This window comes from Acartia tonsa, chromosome 9 (genome assembly GCF_053477335.1).
Source record: "Acartia tonsa isolate MP-2025a chromosome 9, ASM5347733v1, whole genome shotgun sequence".
Classification (NCBI taxonomy): Eukaryota; Metazoa; Arthropoda; class Copepoda; order Calanoida; family Acartiidae; genus Acartia; species Acartia tonsa.
Window position 1 is genome coordinate 33758755 of NC_137268.1, and position 6003 is coordinate 33764757.

The window sequence follows — 6003 nt, forward strand, 5'->3', positions numbered from 1 at the left end:
AATTATGGTGGGGTAAAGCGGAAATACCAACAGGGATCTTCAGGGATAAGACAATCCTTATACTAAAGTAACAGGATGTTTGTCTGTGTGTCTGTGTGTTTGTACCGAAGGATCTCGTTAACCGCTGAACAGATCGGGTTCTCCTTAACAGAGTAGCTTCCCATAGGTCCCGTTAAGGTTTACAACTATTTTGGGGGAGGGTAACACCACCCTCCTAAGATAAATCACCCCTAGAAAAAAAATTAGCCCCCCCCCAAATTTTTTTTTATTACTTTTTATTTCAAAACTAAAAAGCCGCTAGTGGACTATAAAGTAATGAACATTTCAAATGAAGATAAACAAAATTACCTTATATGTTTTAAATTTATTAATTAAAAGTTTAGACGAACTAATCAAGATTTAATATGAGTACCCAATGTTTTTTAACTAATGTTAAAACTTTGAGTACCAGTAAAATTTTCAGTCCAATATCCCCTCCCTCCCTTGCAAATGTGTAATATATATTACATCACAAATAACTCTAGCAGCCGCATGCAAAAATATCTAAATCTTGCGGTGTTCATTCACTACCGCACATTTTACGTTATCAAATCATTATAATAAAGTAAAAGGATGTTTGTCTGTTTATTTGTCTGTCTGTTTGTACCGAATGATCTCGCTAACCGCTGAACCGATCGGGTTCTCCTAACCAGGTTAGCTTCTTATAGGTCCCGGAATAGGTTTATAACTATTTTAGGGCAACGTACCACCATCCTCTAGAGGCGGAGCCGCTAGTTATTAATAAAAGTACTAGTGGATCGCCGTAAGAGGGGATGGAAATTCCGCCCCCCCCCCCCTCCTCCTTCTTAGATATCGTTCTTAAAGAGATATATAAATTCCTGTAATTAAAGTTACTCACTGGCACAATGTGTAGCACATATTATTTGCTACCTAACAAGGATGACAACATCCATAAAAGCGAAGCACTGAAACGGTAGGACAAACGGACATTAACACTTGTATAGTGTTAGAACTTAATTATCATAATATAAATTTATAAGAGTCAAAGCAAAATTGTAAGTAAATTTGTTGAAAAACTGCTTGATACAAGAAAATTTTTATGGACATACTTACATTTTTAGGACTTGATTATAGAGTTGCTTCGCTTAATACATTATACTTTGTTGTCCCAGGAATCAATATACCAAAAATCAGATCAATCCGATGATTAGATCACATAAAAATTTGTTGTTAAAAAAGTAAAAAAATCAACATGTTTAAAATGGACGTACGGACATTTTGGTAATGATTATAGAGTTGCTACGCTTTCTAAATCGTACCTAACTACTAAAGGAATCACCATGCAAAATTTGAAATCGATAGGACAATTCTAACATGCCTAAATTAACGGAAAAAGCTATCCGTTACGGACTTACGGACGTACGGACGGACCGACCCTAATTATAGAAAAGCTTCGCTTTTAAAAATGGGGAAGGGGGGGGGGTCGGTAGTTTTACTATTCGCGAGATCTAAATCTTCAGACGGACAGACAGACATACATAGTTCTACTTTGTATTATAGATAACAACATAAAAAAAACTTTCCCTTTCCTTTCATAATTAAAAACTCTCGCTTATTTCATTCATGTTATGCTATTGCGAATATGAAACAGCAATAAGCAATTTTGAAAATATGACGAGGTAAAGTAACACCAAATCTTGCTGCATCAAGGGTTTCTCTATGCTGTAGAAAACTCCCATTCGGGCTAAAATAAAAAAAAATAAAACATGCAATTTTAGCTTGTCTGGGTTTAATTGTCATCAAAAACCGCGGCATAATATAAGACATTAACAATGTAATTTTGATTGGAGCGTCTATAAAAAAAAGGAGAAATGTATTGGTCTATAAACAGCTGTGGCAAACACTTTCGAAGATCATTCATGCTCAATTTTAAATTTATGTGATTGCTCCTTAGGGTTAAAACTACTGTGAAAATACGGCGAAACGCTCCCTAAGAGGCGATGTCACGAAAAGAACTATACCTTAATTTTTTTAACAACAAATCAAAAAAAAACAATTGATTTATATTTAAAACTTTTACCCACCAAGAATTGATAAAATGTTTATATCCGTTTTAACTTGTGGTAAAGTCAAGTAGCGCATTTTATAGCCTATAAACATAAAACATCTTTTTAAAAAATCCTTATAATAAAGTTACAGGATGTCTATCTGTACCGAATAATCTTGCTAACCGCTGAACCAATACGGTTCTCCTTTACAGTGTAGCTTCTAGAGTCCTAGAGAGGTTTATAGCTATTTTGTGGGAGGTTACCAACACTCTCCCAAGAGAGAGAAAAAAAAATAACTAATATGAAATATTTTAGTTGCAGATCTATTTTCAAAAAAAAGTTTTACTCTTGAAATTCTATTTAAAGAATTCGGCCACATTTAGACAGATAGTTTTAAAGTCATCTATACACATGAATATTATATGTTGCTACAAAATATCAACGCTTATTTTTAACATTTATTATTTATATAAATCCTGCAGTTTTAGGTTAAGCATGGAAGACAACATCCATAAAAGCGAGGCTCTGAAATGGTAGGACAAACGAAAATTACTCAATAAACATTGTACATTGTTGTGATAGGAATCAGTATTCAAAAAATCAGATTAATAGGATAATTATATCACATAAAAATAGTTAAAAGGTTAAATATCAACAATTATAAAATGGACGTACGGACATTCTGACAACAATTATGGAGTTGCTACGCTTTCTAATAGTACCTAACTATTATAGAAATCATCATGCCAAGTTTTAAATCAATAGGACAATTCTAACATGCCTAAATAACAAAAATAATTAAGGGTTACGGACGGACGTACCGACCGACCCTAACAATTGAAAATCTTTGTTTTAAGCAACTATACAGAGGTGGATTCTTAAAAAAAATTTTACCCACTAATCGCTTAGTGGGGCAAAATTGTTTTCGTGAAAAATCCTTCAAAATCACACAAAAAATCTACAAAAATTAAATAAAATCTTATGTTTATAACCCTTCTATGATTTTGTTTAATTTTTGTAGATTTTTAATGTGAGTTTGGTGGATTTTTCACGAAAACAATTTTGCCCCACTAAGCGATTAGTGGGGCAAATTTTTTTTAAGAATCCACCTCAGAAATAAGTTTTGAATAAAGTTTGTCCTTTTAACCTAAGGTAGCCAAAAGTAAAGTACTATACTTCAGTGAAGTCGCTATTTTGGTTGTTCTTTTTGTAACCTAACCTATTATCTAACAGTTTGGTAACTTTCTTATGTAGTAATTCATATTACCAAACATAACTAAGTCTTTTGCAGGCATTTTAAACAGAAGGGGGGATGTATACCCTAGATGCCTTCCCTTCTACTCACCGTTTGTCAAGGGTCTTCCCTAGGGTTGGGCCGGATACTTTTTGGCCGGATACCGGATATCCGGCTGATTTATAATGCCGGATATCATTTAACTGGATAGTTTTGATATCCGGTATCCGGCCGGATATTGAAAATGACCGGATATCCGGCCGGACCAGATATCGGGCCCAACCCTAGTCTTCCCCCCTAAGCGGCTAAACAGCTATGGTAAGTAAAAAAGTCACAACCCCCTTAAATTTATGGTGTGAAAAACTATGTGTACGCCACTATTGTTCATTTGTTCCTCCTCATTTTACCCCTTAGAATGTCTGCAATGCCTTGAGGGATATAAAGTTTTTTTTTGGGATATAAGTTATTATCAGCTGCTTTTATGTCCATTATCTTGTGTTCTTCGCTGCTCATTGATGTTACCATCCTTGTTTCTGAAAAGGAATTATCAAAATGATACACATCAAAATCAATGCGCGCAAATAAACAAATTGAAATCTGAAAATTTGAATTTTTATTTGTTTTGCCATACTACATAAAGATTTTTCTCGTATTCATTCAAATCCGGTGGATAGGAACCGGTTCTCATCCATACGAAAAAACTATGTTTAGCATCGTATTATATCCAACTTTCTACAAATATAAAAATGTACAATCATAAGATTAAAACCAGTTTTTTTAGCCCCGAGGTGGCGAAAGCTGTTTATAATACGATGCAAGAAATAACTATTATCGGTCAAAAGATCTCGAACTTCGAACAGATCATTGAACTGGTTTATCACTCAATTTAGGGTACTGGGAAGATTTTATACAATATAAACGAATCTAGGTTCTTGGCTAGTTTTAGGCTATGTATCTGCCCTAACTATCTATCTTAAAATAAAAAAGTCCCTAGATTCTACGGACAAAGCCACCAGTTTGAATATAAAGTAAAATAGGAAAATTAATTGCTCACTCTTCTCACATTAACAAATGAATATCTAAAATAGACTGGATCAAAAATACAGAATTAAAAAAAATACAATTCAAATTAAATAATAGAATTTTGTAATATTAAGTACTTTTGATAAATTAAATTGTTATCCATTATATCTATTTCATTTTAAAAATTCATGAAAAATCATTTTTTTGTAAAAAGATGAAACAGCTTATATGCCTGTACAAAAATGACGTCTTACAATACAAATGACCAATGATAGGCCAGTATTCATTGTAATTGACCAATGGTGGGGAGGGGAGTAAGTTTCTTCTAGGGGCGATTTCTCTTGAGAGGGTGGTGGTACCTTCCCCCAAAATAGTTATAAACCTTCCTGGGACCTATAAGAAGCTACCTGTTAAGGAGAACCCGATCAGTTCAGCGGTTAGCGAGGTCCTTTGGTACAAACAAACAGACATCCTGTTACTTTAGTATAAGGATGTTAAGACTTTTTGCATTAATAATAATTCTCTGAGTATTTTTTGTTAATTAAAATATTTTTTCTTTACAAAGACTTTGAATCTAGGAATAAAAATTTGTATCCGGTCTAATGTTTAAATTTTACATATGCAGCGGTTTCAAATATAGCAAACCAAATTTGCGTGAAACAAAATCAGCCCTCAGTCATTTTTTATCTTTCATAGCAGAATGAGAAATTTTCTGTGGTATATATTTACATTTAATTAATTTGTAGAAAAACTTGTGAAAAATTATATAATGTGAAATTTTAGAAACTTAAATTTTAAAGTGTATGGTTTTCATCATTGAATGTTATATTAAAGAACATGTCCTAACTTTTGTATTAAAAAAATAGCTAGTCGGTGCTTTTAGTAAGTAGTAGATGTAAAATGATCCATAGAATTTAGATATGCAATCGGTTTTTTTTGTAGACCTCTTATTTTTGAAGAAATTTAAGTTTTTTTTAAAATTAAGTACTAAAATTTAACAAAAAAGAAGAAAATCGCCATTATGAATAAAAATATTAAGATCTTTCATTTGACACCTCACTTTTTTAATTCTATTGAGTAGATATTGAAAATATCTATTTTGCTGAACCCCGTTGAATTAAAACTTTGAGCTCAGTTCTGACACTATACAAGTGTTAATGTCCGTTTGTCCTACCGCAGTGTTTCGCTTTTATAGATGTTGTCATCCTTGTTTAATTTGAAATGAGGTGGGGTGGGGTAGGTGGTTCAGAATATGTTTTAGGGAAAGGACAAGAAAAACCTACTTTAAAAAAAATAAATTATTAATATTGTTAAAAAAAGTATTTATAGCAAGAATTAAAATTATATGTTTGATAAAATTGTTCTAATATTTAGTAGTAAACCAACAAAAATTATTTTAATAACTGTTTATAGTAACAGAATCCCTCTAGATTAATTTCTTCTATAAAAATATAAATAAAGTAGACGTATATAAACTACAAAAAAATACTTTAAAATCACAAAACTTTCCAACGTATTTAATTATTAACATACATAAATAAATGACATAAAATTGTCGGTAATACGAAGCTATACGTGATTTTTTAGTATGGCTAATAACCGGTTCTAATCCAGCGGATATCAATCGGTTTCGAAGCCATACTAGAAAACAATCATGATCAGTAAAACTAGGTGAAATAAGTTATATTGCAATTTAAA